At 42.4% G+C, this 19,570-nt stretch overlaps 1 pseudogene across 1 annotated transcript in view; it reads left to right on the top strand.

Moving 5' to 3' along the window:
• The window catches only part of LOC123999304, a 72,497-nt pseudogene that overhangs the window by 21,163 nt on the left and 31,764 nt on the right, over positions 1 to 19,570 (top strand). Inside the window, exons 10-11 of the transcript XR_006832426.1 lie at positions 1,918 to 2,079; positions 16,301 to 16,413. The product of XR_006832426.1 is annotated as an NAD(P) transhydrogenase, mitochondrial-like (transcript). The remainder of the gene's footprint in view (positions 1 to 1,917; positions 2,080 to 16,300; positions 16,414 to 19,570) is intronic.

Genomic DNA, 19,570 nt, shown 5'->3' with positions numbered 1-19,570 from the left:
AAGAAGGAAGCCTGTACAGAATACAAATATATTCCAAAACATGCATCCTGTTTGGCACTAAAGCCACTAAAGTAATACTGCAAATAATGTGGCAAAGCAATTAAACTTTTCATCCTGAATACAAAGTGTTATGTTTGGGGAAAATCCAATACAACACATTTACCTAGTTCCACACTCCATATTTAAGCATAATGGTGGCTGCATCATGTTATGGATAAGGACTGCTTGTAATCATTAAGGTCTGGGGAGTTTTTCTGGATAAAAATAAACGTAATGGAGCAAAGAACAGGCAAGATGCTTTCCACCAGACACCGGGAGATTAATTCACCTTTAAAGCAGGACAATAACCTTAGCACAAGGCCAATTCTACACTGGAATTGCTTACCAAGACGACAGTGAATGTTCCTTAGTGGCAGAGTTACAGATTTGACTTAAATCTGCTTGAACATCTATGGCAAAACTTGAAAATGGTTGTCTAGCATTAATCAATAACCAATTTGACAGAGCTTGAAGAATTTTGAAAATAATAATGGGAAAATATTGTACAATCCAAGGGTGCAAAGCTCTTAGAGACTTACCCAGAAAGACTCACAGCTGCCAACGATGTATTGACTCGGGGATGTGAATACTTACGTAAATTAAGTCAGTTGTTTACTTAATTATAATGTAAGGGGATTAAAATGTCTGACATCGCAGAAAGCAGAGGATGCAGAACAACCCTGGCTGTCAGGATAATGGCCCCTAAACTGAGCGGTGTCACGAGTCTCTCTGAGCTCCTATGGTGGTCTCGCTCTCCTCACAACGACCTGGGTTAACAGGACTATGGCGGGTGGGTTAAAAGCAGCCCGTTAATGTTTTATTACCACATTCATTACATTGTTACGTTCTCTACTAACACACGCACAAGTCTTTCTGCTTATCTGACTTATGTGGGAAAGGTGAGCTGTGACCCCATTCTGAGAGTAGCAACAGTCGTGATCAGACATAAAAGCTACTCTGAACAGAAATCCCTGCAGATTTTTTCTATTGGTTACAGACGAGGCAGGCAGGAACTGTCGTCTCTGTTCTGTTCTAAAATCACATCAAAGAGATCCAGAGAACACGTCCTCCTTCCCCAACAGTCAGATAAATGAGCCACAAACTGTGTTTACACCCTGAGATTAACAAACGGGCACATTCATCTTCCTGTTCTTTCTTGAGTGAGTTTGCTCCGTATCTCCCTGCTGAAGCCAAGGAAGGTGCTGCTTGACCATCGTGATGTCCTGACCACCGGATCAGCCATGCGAGAAGCCAGAGAGGAGGAGATCCCCTTTGAAATTAGGATTGGTCACCTAATTAGAGCTCAACCTAACCTAACATGCCCCCTCCCTCTCTGTCTCTCAGCTCAAACCACCACCAGCAGCCCCTTAGTGCCAGGAAACTGGGACTAATAAAATGTGGGATGTCGAGCCCTCCCTCCGCCTGCTGTGTCTGTCTGAAGTAGTGCTGTAGCTGTTTCCCACAGACACTTGCTCTGGTAGTGGCGACTGGAGACAGCAGGCCTGTAAACCCCGTTCACACGTTCCTCCAAGCAGCTCGTTTTAGGTTGGCTGTGGTCGGCGCGTCGTGTACCACCACCATACTTGGGTTGCTGTCTAATTGCGCCTAGATAAATTGCTAACGGCAACGTCTGTCTCTTGTCCTCACTTAAGAAAATTAGTAGACATCAGAAATAGTCAGCATTTCTACTCTATAATGTCTAGTGTGCCTCATAGGACATGGCCTAATTCAATTCAACACCTTATGACAATCAATGATTATAATTTTATTTATTTTGCATTTGAATTGGTAAAAAGCCCTTATCTATATTACATATAGACATTAGATATGTAGCATGGGTTAGTGTAAAGTTATTTATTAACCCTTTGCCCCTCTCAGGTCTTGGCACCATGTTAGGCCTGGGCCTAGCTGCGCCCAATGCAGCCTTCACTCAGATGGTGACCATCTTTGGCCTGGCTACCATTGTGGGCTACCACACGGTGTGGGGGGTGAGCCCAGCCCTTCACTCCCCACTCATGTCCGTCACCAACGCCATCTCTGGTGAGTGTTTATGAAGACTTCTATTAATGAAATGGACACAGTGCAAAGAAGACTACATTTTACATTTCGATTTTAGTAATTTAGCCAGAGCGACTTAGTTAGGGCATTCATCTTAAGATGGCTAGGTGGGACAACAACACATCTGTCATAGAACACATTTTTCCTCCAAGTAGCTATCAGCAAAGTCAGTGCTAGTAGAAAAGAAGTATAAATAAATATGCAAGTTGGGTGTGAGTGTTAGTTCACCAATGGCAAGACTAAACATAGGCAAGTCATTATTTTAGTATATTTAGTGATGTATTTATAGATATGAAGGGAGGTAAACCAACTGATAAAAATGCATATATGCCTACATTACATCACTTGGGATTTGGCTTCAAATGAGAATAAATCCAGTTTTTAAACTCCAATGTTTTTTATTTGATTTACGTCCATAAAGAGCATGCTGTCCAGAGGAGATTCCATTACAGACGTGGAGGTTAAAATCTCCCTCTACCTCCACACCTGCAGGTCCTCTCTTCTCGGTGATGAGTAAGACCTGGAGGGAACAGGAAATATTTCATGATCCTTGTAGTCTGGATGATTTAAAATGCTTCTACTCCAGAGTTGAGATCCGCTTCAAGCAACTAAAAGCATAGGTCTCAGGTTCCACTCTGAATATAGGCTAATAGATTATAGTAGATTAATCTGTAATTGAATATTTCTTTGTCTGTAAATAAAATAGAAACGGATTATTAGGCTGATAAAATGGTATCTCAATGCTTTGATAATGCTGACAAGACATTTGATCATTACTCTGTTCTAGATGAAGAAGACATTAATTTGCGCACTGATGTCTGTGGCGTTATTCAGGGATGCAAACTAGTCACCTTTCGGCGATATTCGCAGTTGTGAATCCAAAATGTGTGACCTACGTGATTCGTGTAGAACGGGCGAGAACATTTTTTTGTGAGCAAATGAGTGATGTGCGTTTGGCGCAATACTAGCTGCTGTATCCAAGGCTCAGCCAATTGTTTACATAACAGAATGCAGCGCAGCACACGATTGAAGAAGAGACAACCAACTTACTAGTTACAGCATCAGCGCACACTCTGGAAAGGCAGCTTGCCAGTTAACGAAGAGGTAGCGTTAGGTGAGAAGCCTGACCATGGGGACAGGGGTGAGAAGGTGATGAAGAATACTTCATGAGCTGTAACGGAAAAACTACTGGCATTTGTAAAGCTTGAGGTGACTGAGAAAGTGTGGTGGAACAAATATTAGCATTGTTAAACTTCTTAGGGATAGGCCCCTTTTTATTTTAATTTTATTTTTTACATTTCGCCTAAATGACATTCCCAAAATCTAACTGCCTGTAGCTCAGGCTCTGAAGCATGGATATGCATATTTTTTTATTTATTTTTTATTTCACCTTTATTTAACCAGGTAGGCTAGTTGAGAACAAGTTCTCATTTGCAACTGCGACCTGGCCAAGATAAAGCATAGCAGTGTGAACAGACAACACAGAGTTACACATGGAATAAACAATTAACAAGTCAATAACACAGTAGAAAAAATGGGCAGTCTATATACAATGTGTGCAAAAGGCATGAGGAGGTAGGCGAATAATACAATTTTGCAGATTAACACTGGAGTGATAAATGATCAGATGGTCATGTACAGGTAGAGATATTGGTGTGCAAAAGAGCAGAAAAATAAATAAATAAAAACAGTATAAAAACAGTATGGGAATGAGGTAGGTGAAAATGGGTGGGCTATTTTCCTATAGACTATGTACAGCTGCAGCGATCGGATAGCTGATGTTTGAAGTTGGTGAGGGAGATAAAAGACTCCAACTTCAGCGATTTTTGCAATTTGTTCCAGTCACAGGCAGCAGAGTACTGGAACGAAAGGCGGCCAAATGATGTGTTGGCTTTAGGGATGATCAGTGAGATACACCTGCTGGAGCGCGTGCTACGGATGGGTGTTGCCATCGTGACCAGTGAACTGAGATAAGGCGGAGCTTTACCTAGCATGGACTTGTAGATGACCTGGAGCCAGTGGGTCTGGCGACGAATATGTAGTGAGGGCCAGCCGACTAGAGCATACAAGTCGCAGTGGTGGGTGGTATAAGGTGCTTTAGTGACAAAACGGATGGCACTGTGATAGACTGCATCCAGTTTGCTGAGTAGAGTGTTGGAAGCCATTTTGTAGATGACATCGCCGAAGTCGAGGATCGGTAGGATAGTCAGTTTTACTAGGGTAAGCTTGGCAGCGTGAGTGAAGGAGGCTTTGTTGCGGAATAGAAAGCCGACTCTTGATTTGATTTTCGATTGGAGATGTTTGATGTGGGTCTAGAAGGAGAGTTTGCAGTCTAGCCAGACACCTAGGTACTTATAGATGTCCACATATTCAAGGTCGGAACCATCCAGGGTGGTGATGCTAGTCGGGCATGCGGGTGCAGGCAGCGATCGGTTGAAAAGCATGCATTTGGTTTTACTTGCGTTTAAGAGCAGTTGGAGGCCACGGAAGGAGTGCTGTATGGCATTGAAGCTCGTTTGGAGGTTAGATAGCACAGTGTCCAATGACGGGCCGAAAGTATATAGAATGGTGTCGTCTGTGTAGAGGTGGATCAGGGAATCGCCCGCAGCAAGAGCAACATCATTGATATACACAGAGGAAAGAGTCGGCCCGAGAATTGAACCCTGTGGCACCCCCATAGAGACTGCCAGAGGACCGGACAGCATGCCCTCCGATTTGACACACTGAACTCTGTCTGCAAAGTAATTGGTGAACCAGGCAAGGCAGTCATCCGAAAAACCGAGGCTGTTGAGTCTGCCGATAAGAATATGGTGATTGACAGAGTCTAAAGCCTTGGCGAGGTCGATGAAGACGGCTGCACAGTACTGTCTTTTATCGATGGCGGTTATGATATCGTTTAGTACCTTGTGTGGCTGAGGTGCACCCGTGACCGGCTCGGAAACCAGATTGCACAGCGGAGACGGTACGGTGGTATTCGAGATGGTCAGTGACCTGTTTGTTGACTTGGCTTTCGAAGACCTTAGATAGGCAGGGCAGGATGGATATAGGTCTGTAACAGTTTGGGTCCAGGGTGTCTCCCCCTTTGAAGAGGGGGATGACTGCGGCAGCTTTCCAATCCTTGGGGATCTCAGACGATATGAAAGAGAGGTTGAACAGGCTGGTAAATAGGGGTTGCGACAATGGCGGCAGATAGTTTCAGAAATAGCGGGTCCAGATTGTCAAGCCCAGCTGATTTGTACGGGTCCAGGTTTTGCAGCTCTTTCAGAACATCTGCTATCTGGATTTCGGTAAAGGAGAACCTGGAGAGGCTTGGGTGAGGAGCTACGGGGGGAGCGGAGCTGTTGGCCGAGGTTGGAGTAGCCAGGCGGAAGGCATGGCCAGCCGTTGAAAAGTGCTTATTGAAGTTTTCGATAATCATGGATTTATCGGTGGAGACCGTGTTTCCTAGCCTCAGTGCAGTGGGCAGCTGGGAGGAGGTGCTCTTGTTCTCCATGGACTTCACAGTGTCCCAGAACTTTTTGGAGTTGGAGCTACAGGATGCAAACTTCTGCCTGAAGAAGCTGGCCTTAGCTTTCCTGACTGACTGCGTGTATTGGTTCCTGACTTCCCTGAACAGTTGCATATCACGGGGGCTATTCGATGCTATTGCAGTCCGCCACAGGATGTTTTTGTGCTGGTCGAGGGCAGTCAGGTCTGGAGTGAACCAAGGGCTGTATCTGTTCTTGGTTCTGCATTTTTTGAACGGAGCATGCTTATCTAAAATGGTGAGGAAGTTACTTTTAAAGAATGACCATGCATCCTCAACTGAGGGGATGAGGTCAATGTCCTTCCAGGATACCCGGGCCAGGTCGATTAGAAAGGCCTGCTCACAGAAATGTTTTAGGGAGCGTTTGACAGTGATGAGGGGTGGTCGTTTGACTGCGGCTCCGTGGCGGATACAGGCGATGAGGCAGTGATCGCTGAGATCCTGGTTGAAGACAGCAGAGGTATATTTGGAGGGCCAGTTGGTCAGGATGACGTCTATGAGGGTGCCCTTGTTTACAGAGTTAGGGTTGTACCTGGTGGGTTCCTTGATGATTTGAGTGAGATTGAGGGCATCTAGCTTAGATTGTAGGACTGCCGGGGTGTTAAGCATATCCCAGTTTAGGTCACCTAACAGAACAAACTCTGAAGCTAGATGGGGGGCGATCAATTCACAAATGGTGTCCAGGGCACAGCTGGGAGCTGAGGGGGGTCGGTAGCAGGCGGCAACAGTGAGAGACTTGTTTCTGGAGAGAGTAATTTTCAAAATTAGTAGTTCAAACTGTTTGGGTATGGACCTGGAAAGTATGACATTACTTTGCAGGCTATCTCTGCAGTAGACTGCGACTCCGCCCCCTTTGGCAGTTCTATCTTGACGGAAGATGTTATAGTTGGGTATGGAAATCTCTGAATTTTTGGTGGCCTTCCTGAGCCAGGATTCAGACACGGCAAGGACATCAGGGTTAGCAGAGTGTGCTAAAGCAGTGAGTAAAACAAACTTAGGGAGGAGGCTTCTGATGTTGACATGCATAAAACCAATACTTTTTCGATCACAGAAGTCAACAAATGAGGGTACCTGGGGACATGCGGGGCCTGGGTTTACCTCCACATCACCCGCGGAACAGAGAAGGAGTAGTATGAGGGTGCGGCTAAAGGCTATCAAAACTGGTCGCCTAGAGCGTTGGGGGCAGAGGATAAGAGGAGCAGGTTTCTGGGCATGGTAGAATATATTCAGGGCATAATGCGCAGACAGGGGTATGGTGGGGTGCGGGTACAGCTGCGGTAAGCCCAGGCACTGGGTGATGATGAGAGAGGTTGTATCTCTGGACATGCTGGTTGTAATGGGTGATGTCACCGCATGTGTGGGGGGTGGGACAAGGGAGGTAACAGGGGTATGCAGAGTGGATCTAGGGGCTCCATTGTGAACTAAAACAATGATAACTAACCTGAACAACAGTATACAAGGCATATTGACATTTGAGAGAGACATACAGCGAGGCATACAGTAGTCACAGGTGTTGAATTCAGAAAGCTAGCTAAAAACAGTGGGCGAGGCTAATCAGCTAGCACAACAAACAACAGGTAAAATGGCGTTGACTAGGCAACTGGGCCGACAGATAAAACAAACAAGCAGAGTGGAGTACCGTGATTAATGGACAGTCCAGTGTGCGTCAGCTATGTAGCCAAGAGATCAGTGTCCAGGGGGCAGCGGTGGATGGGGCAGGGGGGCTGGGCTGGCGAGTGTTATCCAGGTTTTTAAATTTTTTTTTAAACTAACAATGACTAAATAGCTTGTAGCTAGTTAGCTGGTTAGCGTCTGGAGGTTCTTGAGTGTGTCATAAAATTAAAATTAAAAGTAACAGCGATTCCGTACCACAGTGGGTGAGGCAGGTTTCCGGAAGGTATAAACAAAATAAAAATCAAAAAGAGATAGAAAGTACCATTTGAAAGGAAACAATGATGTTTGTGGACATGTGAATTGAATGTAGGAGAATATAACAATAGATTAGATAGAAGAAAATACCAACCTGTCTTTTTCTACCACCATCTTTGAAATGCAAGAGAAAGGTCCCAGTTCTAGCCATCACTATGGATGTAATTATGATAGTGTCCACAGGATGGCAGGAGTGTATGTGCAAAGTTTCAGATGGATAACTTGAAAAATGAGTGAACAAGACTTTTAGTATGAAGTCCCCAGGTACATTTGTGCAAATTGTGAAGGAGACATCCATATTCCGTTTTTCGTTTTTTTCTGCAAGAATATTGTCAAATCTGTATACTTGGACTTTGATTTAGCTTTCCAAGTATTAGTTACCGTATAAGTTCAACATTTGCAAAACAACCAGTCTTCATAACTCTGAATATCCTTATTATTTCCAAAATGAAAAGGCATGCTGTTGTACAAGGTTAGTAGCTACATTTGACTACTCCCGTAAAGCCCAGCTCATCTAGCTAGCGTTGTTTGACCCCGATTTGGTGCTTATTTGACAAAGATTCAGTCATTTGAGTGATGACCACCCGCATCATCGGCGTGCCATGGAGGCGCAGCTCTCTGACCAAATAAGTCTTGTTACTCTGAGGAATAGATATGAACATGATTTGACTCGTTGAAACAACGTTTTGGGTGAGATTTTCAGATTCCTTTCTTTGTAAATTGAATGAGTACAAAATCGGTCGTGCATGCTCTCTGGATCTTTTTAGGATATGAAAAAAGGATTTTATCTAAAAAAACATGTATCTAACACTTCATGTTATCTCTGGACCCCTTTGGATGATAAATCAGAGCAAGATTTCAGAATGTAAGTACACATTTGACCTTCAGAGGTGGATTTATCAAACCTACCACGAAGAAAGTGTTTTGTTGTTAGGCGCTTTCAAACAATAGCATGGCATTTTTTTCGCAGTAATAGCTAGCCAGAGAAATGTTGCGCAACATTAGCCAAATCTGATCAAATAATTGAGTTATTGATGTGAAAATTAGTCAGACAGCTAATGTTAGCTAGCTAATGTTAGACAGCTAATGTTACAACATCAGATGAGCTAACATTAGTAACCTAACCACAACAAAAACAACATCTTTGGGCTACACTGCACATTATTACATTGTACACTTTCTGCCTGTGAACATCGGTTCTACAATGTGCCAGCAAAAGTGAGAATGAGGGAAGTGTGTTGTGTTCCTTACACCTCTATAGTGGCATCCAGTTCAACCAGGCCCAGCTCCAGCCACACTTGATCCCTGAATCCACTTTTTTAACAAGCAACGCCTCATTTTCACCTAATTCTCTCATTCTGTAAATGAACCACATACGGTAGAGGAAAAACATTAGTTCGTAAGCTAGTTAACATTTCACACACATTGCCAGGGTCCAGTAAGAAACTAACGCGTTATAACTTGAGGAACGGTAAGGAGTCATATACCAGTTTAATACTATAGCAAATTGTTGAACTTGACAGTAACACATGTTTTTTTACTCAGTGAAAGTTATTTTTGTGCACTTGTTCGATGTCTGTAGTGGCCACTATATAATAGTGCAAAAATAGAATGCCTGTTTGTTTCATTCTATTTCTACTTTAAGATGTTTTTCCCCCAAGTGCAATATTTATGTGTGTGGTCACAAGCTTTCTATTATAAAGGCTATCATGGCTAACTGCAATATTAGTGTATTGTTTTTCCTCAAGACTTGAGTGTCATTTTGCAGTAAAGTCTAGGCTACAAATAACATTGGATTGCTTTCTTTATATTTTTTAGCTGTGAGTTAGGTTCCCATGAAGCACTTATTTTACACAGAGACTGATCATGTAGATCCTATTCTTTGTTTAATTAGTTAACCTGCATTTCCCCCTAGCAGGAATTTCAGTGCAAACCAAAAAATAAGTGTCACCTTTTTGGGCCTTCCCCAGTTTGCATCCCTGGTTATGAGTTGCCCCTTAACCTCTTTCTCACCCTCCACAACTACTTCATTAACATGAGAGGGTGTGTGTCCGTTCGCAGCATGTTGATTATTCTTGACAAGGGTGGAAGTGACAAGCTGGCTGTGGTATCTGGTACTCCGTTAAGCATTTCCTCGTTCTTCCCTTCGGCGGTAGGACAGTCGGTCACGACCAGGGTCTGGGTCCAGGAACCAGGAAAGACTTGGTTGTTAATGAGCCCATGATGGCCCAACATTAAAGCCCCCTTCATGTCGCCACAGATGCCAACTTCAGAGAAGGCGTGATGGCGGCATCCAATGTAGCAATTATCTCCCTGGACCTACTGCACAGTTCCTGTCGACTGCTTTATTATGCCACACTCTGCATGTTATTGCTGGGAATTACCAGGGATCTCACGATAAGATAGTATTTTAACATTTTTATTTCACCTTTTATTTAACCAGGTAGTCCAGTTGAACAAGTTCTCATTTACAACTGCAGCCTGGCCAAGATAATGCAAAGCAGTGCGACCAAAAACAACAACAGAATGACACATAAACGAACGTACAGTCAATAACACAATAGAAAAATGTACATTTACATTTAAGTCATTTAGCAGACGCTCTTATCCAGAGCGACTTACAAATTGGTGCATTCACAAAAATCTATGTACAGTGTGTGCAAATGTAGGGAGGTAGGCAATAAATAGTCCATAGAGGCAAAATAATGACAATTTTGCAGATGATGTGCAAGTAGAGATACTGGGGTGCAAAAGAGCAAGAGGTTAAGTAACAATATGGGGGTGAGGTAGTTGGATGTGCTATTTACAGATTGGCTGTGTACAGGTACAGTGATCGGTAAGCTGCTCTGACAGCTGATGCTTAAAGTTAGAAGGAGATAAGGCTTCAGTGATTTGTGCAATTCGTTCCAGTCATTGGCAGTAGAGAACTGGAAGGAAATGCGGTCAAAGGAAGTTTTGGCTTTGGGGATGACCAGTGAAATATACCTGCTGGAGCGCGTGCTGTGGGTGGGTGTTGCTATGGTCACTAGTGAGCTGAGATAAGGCGGGGCTTTACCTAGCAAAGACTTATAGATGAGCTGGAGCCAATGGGCTTTGTGATGAATATGAAGCAAGGGCCAGCCAACGAGAGCCTACAGGTCGCAGTGGTGGGTAGTATATGGGGCTTTGGTGACAAAATGGATGGCACTGTGATAGACTACATCCAGTTTGCCGAGTAGAGTGTTTGAGGCTATTTTGTAAATGACATTGTCGAAGTCAAGGATCGGTAGGATAGTCAGTTTTACGAGGGTATGTTTGGCATGAGTGAATGAGGCTTTGTTGTGAAATAGGAAGCTGATTCTAGATTTAATTTTGGATTGGAGATGCTTAATGTGAGTCTGGAAGGGGAGATTACAGTCTAACCAGACACCTAGGTATTTGTAGTTGTCCACATATTCTAAGTCAGAACCATCCAGAGTAGTGTTGCTGGTCGGGCGGGAGGGTGCGGGCAGCAATCGGTTGAAGAGCATGCACTTAGTTTTACTAAGAGCATTTAAAAGCAGTTGGAGGCCACAGAAGAAGTGTTGTATGGCATTGATTCTCACAATACTATATGTATGTATTACTGCAATTGTATTGCGATTTGATGTTCCAAAGATATTGCTCACGGTGTCTGCCAGTGTTGTATTGCTCTAAACTGGTCAGTGAGAACTCGTAATTTCTTCCCGATACCAGCGGAGTAAAAAAATCATACAGTAATTATCCGCTTCCATTCAGTCAGTGCATAAAACCGCTGCGCCAGGCCAAATATATACACTCCTTTCATGAAACATCTTATCGCCTATTGAATCTTGGGCCTCCTACTTTACTCGTAACATTACTATAGCATTTCCTTGATTCCCTGGTAGGGAAGAGTGGGGGGGAATTGTTTGAAAGTTGCATGCTCACTATTAGTAAGGGGAGACCGGGAGGAATTGTAACAGTATTTATATTTATTATAGACTTGTTTTGTGCTGTGGCGAACTGTGGCTATTGGACCTAGGCCTTCAGTGGGGAAAACAATTTGTCCAACACGTTGTAGCAAACAGAAACATAGCATCACTTAATGCCCCCTACTGAATCAAACAGCCCTGAGGCTGATTCGAGCTTCAGGCTGCCACTCACACAGAGAGAACACCCACACCGATAATGCTGCCAACAACTACAATTGTACCGCTTACGCAACTTATGGTAGCCTAAAGCCCTCACTATCACCAACAGTGACACGTCAAAGGATGCTGAAAGGACAGTGACATTAATACCAGCACGCTCAATGTAGGAGAGTGCACTTTTAGTGAGACACATAGGGCTGCTAGAAAGACATCAGTCACACACAGCATGAGGTTTAAGGATAAGCAGTCATTCACTCACATAAAAGGCCAGTAGGTCCCAATCCTAAGAATACAAAAACACAACCATTAGGCTAAGCATTTCCCAATCAAAATGGACAACTATTACTTCCCCTTGCAAAAAACATATTAATGTTGAGCACGCAAAGTAACCGGTGATCTAAAGTTTAATTTAAATGCAACAATGTTTCACACACAAGTTATTTTCAAAGAGATGGCAAACAACAGCAACCAAGCTGCAATAAATACAGTTTTCCTCATCAGACGATGATCATTTGAAACTGCAAACTAAGCTAAAACAAAAGCTAGCTAGACCGTGAGAACTACAGCTCACTATTGTGCAGTGACCTGTTGGCCTTGGAGAAGGCAGAAGGTTTTTGTAAAAATGGTGCCACCCATTACAAGTCAAAATGGGATTGGTTGATTCTGCTGTCACTCCAAAATTTGGCCCAAATATAGTTCAATGGCAGATGGCCTAGTCAATGGCTGATTTAGCTAGCTTGATTTATCTCCCCAGAGACCAACAAAACAAATCCTGATTTGGATATTTTTTTTTCTCCAGTGTTAGTTATCCCTTTCCAACAAAAACTGAAGGGATTAAAGCAGAACATCATTTAAATTATTATTATTATTATTGTATTATTTTATAAATCCTTAGCTCTTCCCTGATGGGCTAGAAGGCCCTTGTTGTTCCCCACTGTGTTTGGGTTAGTAACAACTTGTAAAGTGGCTCTATTTGCCCTCAGCATGCATTTTTTCACCATTCTGAATGTCTAAAGAATCTATATGTTCTCCTGAAATATGAACACAGAAATACTGGACATTTTGAACTCTTATGGTGGTGACTTGACAATTACAATCATGGTCTTGAATTGGACTCGCAATTTTCTGGTCTTGACTCTGTCTCAGACTCCTCGTCCCCCTCTCAGTCTTGACTCTGACTCGATTCGGTCTTGGTCTTGAATCGGTTTAGGTGGTCTCGAACACAACACTGATGTCTGCTGCAGAGAGACGAGAGAGCATGAGAACTAGTTTTGATAAGTCGGGGAAATAAAAGTGCTGAAAACATGTTGGCTAACTATTTTAAAAAGGAGAACAAGCTATACGATGAAAAATATCAGAATTTTGGCACAGCCGACTACCGCTAGGTAAGCTCCCTACATTAGGGATGACTAAAAGGAGTCAAATACGCTATATTGTCGAAAAAGAATATTGAAATATGTAGCTATGATTTTTTTCTTCCTCCCTTCACTACTACACACACACCATCCCCACCCTAGTCAGTCTCTATCCTAACACACTCTTGGGTGTGTTCCCCGCATATTTGGCATTACCTAAACAATGCCTTTTATTTTGGTCATGCAAAGAAGTGGAAACTTTGAAGCCATTGGAATTATTATTGTTGTGCCAAATGTAAAAAACTTAAAGAGCCCGAGACGTTAGTGAAGCATAATGGAATTTGGAATTTCATATTCTCATGAGGGAATGAGAAGTGGGTGTCACTCCGTCTAGAGCATTGGGTTACTTTTGATAGGGAACCTTTGGTTTTGCCCAATGGCAGTTATGGCGCCATCCTCCAGTCTCTTGACAGTCTCTTTAATCTACCTGAAACTATTGACTCACAATTGGAAAAAGTCTGTCCTTTCTGAAGTCTGCTCTAGGTGAGATGTTATGCACCTCCCATGGGACCTCATCTCTATTGTGTGTGGGTTTATGTGATCAAACTAAATATCACTGGCTTACTATCTAAGAGCTGTCTTGATAAGTCAGCAGGAGGTAGGTGGTATTGGTGTCTATTTGGTCAGGTAGCCTATGTCTGTGATCTCAATGGCCTGATTATGACGCCCCTTCCAAATGTAACCTCACATTGAGGGTGGAGTAAATCACCCTCTTTTTCGAGGGGGGGAACTTTAGGTGGGTATCTGATGGCATAAAGATTTCAAAGTTCACCTTGTAGGCGACGTGTCTAGGATAGTGTGAGTGAACAGCATGTCTCGCTTTTTGAGTGTGTAAATAGGTTAGAAAATTCTAATTGCCTGCTGTATGCATTTCCTGTGACACTGAGGTAGTGTGCAATGCACCTTTTAATTCAACCCCTGGTCTGTCTGTCTGTGACTAATTGTTACTGTGTAATTCCAGAAAGGGACAGTCAGGAAAATCTCACCCAGTCATACAGAAACACATGACTGTGAGCCTGTTGGCTCGGTCTCCAACGAACCTGTTGGCTCGGTCTCCGACGAACCTGTTGGCTCGGTCTCCGACGAACCTGTTGGCTCGGTCTCCGACGAACCTGCTGGCTCGGTCTCCGACGAACCTGCTGGCTCGGTCTCCGACGAACCTGCTGGCTCTGTCTCCGACGAACCTGCTGGCTCTGTCTCTGACGAACCTGCTGGCTCTGTCTCTGACGAACCTGCTGGCTCGGTCTCTGACGAGCCTGTTGTGGTGTTCACTACAGTATAGCAGGCAGCATTTGTAAGTCAATATAGGGCTGATAGTGATCAGGATTCCCTCTGTGCTCTGACAATTTCCACATTAAGCTGTACAGCTGTTCTCTAATGTGTAAAACATACCTCTCTTCACAGCACTTCAAATGTTATTAAGCTGTTTTTGTCTGACAAGGCAATTGGGTACATACAGTTGAAGTCGGAATACACTTAGGTTGGAGTCATTAACTCTTTTTTCAACCATGCCACAAATTGCTTGTTAAACAATCTATAGTTTTGGCAAGTCAGTTAGGACATCTACTTTGTGCATGACACAAGTAATTATTCCAACAATTGTTTACAGACAGTGAATAATCTATCACAATTCCAGTGGGTCAGAAGTTTACATACACTAAGTTGACTGTGCCTTTAAACAGCTTTGAAAATTCCATCAAATAATGTCATGGCTTTAGAAGCTTCTGATAGGCTAATTGACATAATTTGAGTCAATTGGATGTGTACCTGTGGATGTATTTCAAGGCCTACCTTCAAACTCAGTGCCTCTTTGCTTGACATCATGGGAAAATAAAACATTTCAGCCAAGACCCCAGACATTTTTTTGTAGACGTCCACAAGTCTGGTTCATCCTTGGGAGCCATTTCCAAACGCCTGAAGGTACCACGTTCATCTGTACAAATAATAGTATGCAAGTATAAACACCATGGGACCACGCAGCCGTCATACTGCTCAGGAAGGAGACGCGTTCTGTCTCCTAGAGATGAACATACTTTGGTACGAAAAGTGCAAATCAGTCCCAGAACAACGAAGGACCTTGTGAAGATGCTAGAGGAAACGGGTACAAAAGTATCTATATCCACAGTAAAACAAGTCCTATATCGACATAACCTGAGGCCGCTCAGCAAGGAAGAAGTCACTGCTCCAAAACCGCCATAAAAAAGCCAGACTACAATTTGCAACTGCACATGGGGACAAAGATTGTACTTTTTGGAGAAATGTTCTCTCGTCTGATGAAACAAAAATAGAACTGTTTGGTCATAATGACCATCGTTATATTTGGAGGAAAAGGGGGAGACTTGCAAGCCAAAGAACACCATCCCAACCGTGAAGCACGGGGGTGGCAGCAATATGTTGTGGGGGTGCTTTACTGCAGTAGGGAATGGTGCACTTCACAAAATAAATGGCATCATGAGGAGGAAAATGATGTGGATATATTGAAGCAACATCTCAAGACATCAGTCAGGAAGTTAAAGCTTGGTCGTAAATGGGTCTTCCAAATGGACAATGTCTCCAAGCATACTTCCAAAGTTGTGGCAAAATGGCTTAAGGACAACAAAGTCAAGGTATTAGAGTGGCCATCACAAAGCTCTGACCTCAATCCTATAGACAATTTGTGGGTATAACTGAAAAAGCGTGTGCGAGCAAGGAGGCCTACAAACCTGACTCAGTTATACCCGCTCTGTCAGGAGGAATGGGCCAAAATTCATCCAAAATTCATGGAAGGCTACCATGAAAGTTTGACCCAAGTTAAACAATTTAAAGGCAATACACTCAATTAGTATTTGGTAGCATGTCTGACCCACTGGGAATGTGATGAAATATATAAAAACTTAAATGAATCATTTACTTTTATTCTGACATTTTCACATTATTAAAATAAAGTGGTGATCCTAACTGGCCTAAGACAGGGAATTTTTACTTGAATTAAATGTCAGGCATTGTGAAACTCAAATGGTTTAAATGTATTTGTCTATGTAAACTGTAATCAATAATTGTTTGTTTTGTACTGTTATTTTGTCATCAGTTCAACACATGTGGGTCTAAGGCTGTTTACACAGAGCCTAATTCTGATCCTCCATTTTTTTGCCAATTGTGCAAAAGATCAGAAAGGAAAGGGTTGCCATGTGATCTAAGCTTTTTTTCTTCTTTTTTTCCCCCAGGTCTGACAGCTGTGGGCGGTCTGTCTCTCATGGGGGGGGAGGCTACGCCCCCTCCTCCTCTGCCGAGACCCTGGCTGTCGCGGCTGCCTTCATCTCCTCAGTCAACATCGCTGGTGAGTGACTCTTTGGACTAAACCAGACAGTAACTGTGAAAAAAGACAGTGAATGGAGCAGACAAACTGAGCTTCAATTACCTCAACATTGTATCCCCTTCGTCCCCATATATAAGATCTTCGAATACGTTAGAGACAAGGATATCAGACCCTTTAGGGACATTTTATTTCATTTGACTATCTATTTAAAAAACTGGTAGAGCATCGTGGCAGGTGAAGTAAGGCTATTGCTCCACTGTGCCCGCTTCCTAACTTGTGACCGTTAACTTCTCTGGGATCGTTCGGGACGCTAGCGTCCCACCTCGCCAACAGCCAGTGAAATTGCAGGATGCCAAATTCATTTTTTTTACACCATTTTAAAGATACACTTCTCGTTAATCCAACCACAGTGTCCGATTTCAAAAAGGCTTTTTGGCGAAAGCAGAATATATCAATCATTATGTTAAGTCAGCAACTATTCACAGAAAGCATTCAGCCATTTTCCAACCAAAGAGAGGTCACAAAAAGCAGAAATATAGATAAAATGAATCACTAACCTTTGACGATCTTCATCAGATGACACTCCCAGGACTCAATGTTACACAATACATGTATGTTTTGTTCGATCAAGTTCCTATTTATATCCAAAAACCACCATGTTCAGAAATGCCCACATCAAATAACAGAAATAATCATCATAAACTTTGATGAAAGATACATGTTTTAACATAGAATTAAAGATAAACTTGTTCTTAATGCAACTGCTGTGTCAGATTTCAAAAAAGCTTTATGGCAAAAGCACAATATTCAATAATCTGATAACCAGTTCAGCCACAAAAGCAAGCCATACAGTTACCCGCCAAATGTGGAGTCATCAAAAGTCATAAATAGCATTATAAATCTTCACTTACCTTTGCTGATCTTCGTCAGAATGCACTCCCAGGACTCCCAGGACTCCCACAAGAAATATTTTTGTTTGATTATGTCCAAATACCTCTGTTTTGTTTGTGCTTTTAGTTTACTTTTCCAAAGACACAATGTGCGAGCGCAAAATCCAGACGAAAATTCAAGAGTTCCATTACAGTTTGTAGAAACATGTCAAACGATGTTAACAATCAATCCTTAGGGTATTTTTGTAGTATATCTTCAATAAGCGTATTCATTACAGAGGAAAAAGAAGGAACGACACGCCCGCTCTTATTCGACAACCTTCCACAATGGAAGCCACAAACAACTTTCTAAAGACTGTTGACATCTGCTGGAAGCCTTGAAGTGCAATCTTGCCCCATAGACACAGCATATTGGATAGGCAATCACTTCAATGAAAGTACAAACCACAGATTTCCAACTTCCTGGTTGGATTTGTCTCAGGTTTTCACCTGCCATATGAGTTCTGTTGTACTCACAGACATCATTCAAACTGTTTTTAGAAACTTCAGAGTGTTTTCTATCCAATACTACTAATAACATGCATAAATTAGCATCTGGGATAGGGTAGCAGGTAGTTTACTCTGGGCACCTTATTCATCCAAGCTGCTCAATACTGCCCCCCTGTCACCAAGAAGTGAATTAGTCCATGGTTCAGGTGAGAGCACACGTTCCCTGACTCACTTCAGGTGGGAAATTAGGAATTCCACACCTGAACTGGAAATTACGGAGTTATCTTCAAAAGAGCACCGGACATGCTATAAACCAGGCTTAGTCTGGCTCTGCTGAGAAGAAATTAGGGAATGTCACTAACGGTAGTTTCAGAAAAGTTTCATGATTCTAGACAGCCACTAAGGCAAAAGCTGCAGAGGTCCAAAGGTCTCAGTGTGTGCGAGGGCCCTCTGATAGGTCAGATTACTTAGCAGGTTCAAAGATCATGGCAGGGATTTAAAGCCCTGTTACTGGGGCATTATGGCAGATTTTTGCCATTTGCTGTAATAACCAGTTAATAATTCTCAGATCTCTTTTGTGCATGTGTTCCAGCGTGCTTGAAGTCCACCTCTATGTATGTATGTATGTATGTATGTATGTATGTATGTATGTATGTATGTATGTATGTATGTATGTATGTATGTATGTATGTATGTATGTATGTATGTATGTATGTATGTATGTATGTATGTATGTATGTATGTATGTATGTATGTATGTATGTATGTATGTATGTATGTATGTATGTATGTATGTTATTTAAAGAGCAGATGTTTAATTTCAGTTTAATGGTCCAGTTGGTTTCCATTCCACACGCAACATTTCTTAGTGGTCTACCGCGCCACCCATAAACCCTAACTAACATCAAAACTGACATTCCACCGTCTGTTTTCCTACCCCTTCTTCTACACGTTTTATATTGTCAAGTGAATACACAAAAAATGACCCTCCAATATTAGTTTCCATAAACTAGCTCTGAAATTTATAGACTACCTGGTCCTTATACGACAGGGGTCGAGGAATAGTTTTTTCTTCCTCTGGCTCTAGCCAGAGTCTTTAGTATTTCCATGTGTTTTTATAGTGGGAGCATGGAAAAATCCTGCGCTTGCTTTTCTTAAATACCTGCCCTTTTCATTCTTGAATCTGAATGTATTGACTCTAAGCCTTAGTCTGAATTTATTTTATTTTATTATTCGTGTGTTTAAGTGATTGAGGTCTGGGCTGGGCTAAAATTAGCCCATACAGCTGAAGTGGACAGATGTTAGCCAGTGTATAACCTGTCTGGGTGTAGTGGGGTTGAAGAGAACTCAGAGGAACGTAACGTGATCCGCCCCAACAGAATGAAGTGTTCCGTTTGGTCGTTTATATCGGGAGAGACCCCACCAAGAAAACCCCTGACCACTATATTAACCTTTTGTGTGCAGTTTTAATGACTTACTCAAATAAGAGTGCAATAAATAATATTTGAAATATTATGGTCTTCACCCTGTTATGCCTAAAGCATTCAAGTCAAATTTTATTTGTCACGTTCTTCGTAAACAACAGGTGTCGACTAACAGTGAAATGCTTATTAACGAGCCCTTCCCAAAAATAGAGAGAAAAAAATAGAGAAATAATAAAAAAGTAGAACACGTAGTAGTAAATACACAGAATACCGATAACTTGGTTATATACACAGGTTATTGTGCAGGGGTACGAGGTATTTGAGGTAGATATGTATGTTCACTGAGTGGACAAAACATGAACACCTGCTCTTTCC

The sequence above is a fragment of the Oncorhynchus gorbuscha genome, linkage group LG16, assembly GCF_021184085.1.
Source record: "Oncorhynchus gorbuscha isolate QuinsamMale2020 ecotype Even-year linkage group LG16, OgorEven_v1.0, whole genome shotgun sequence".
In the NCBI taxonomy this organism is placed as follows: domain Eukaryota; kingdom Metazoa; phylum Chordata; class Actinopteri; order Salmoniformes; family Salmonidae; genus Oncorhynchus; species Oncorhynchus gorbuscha.
Note: the sequence above shows the minus strand (reverse complement) of the source record. Positions and strands in the feature narration are given on the sequence as shown.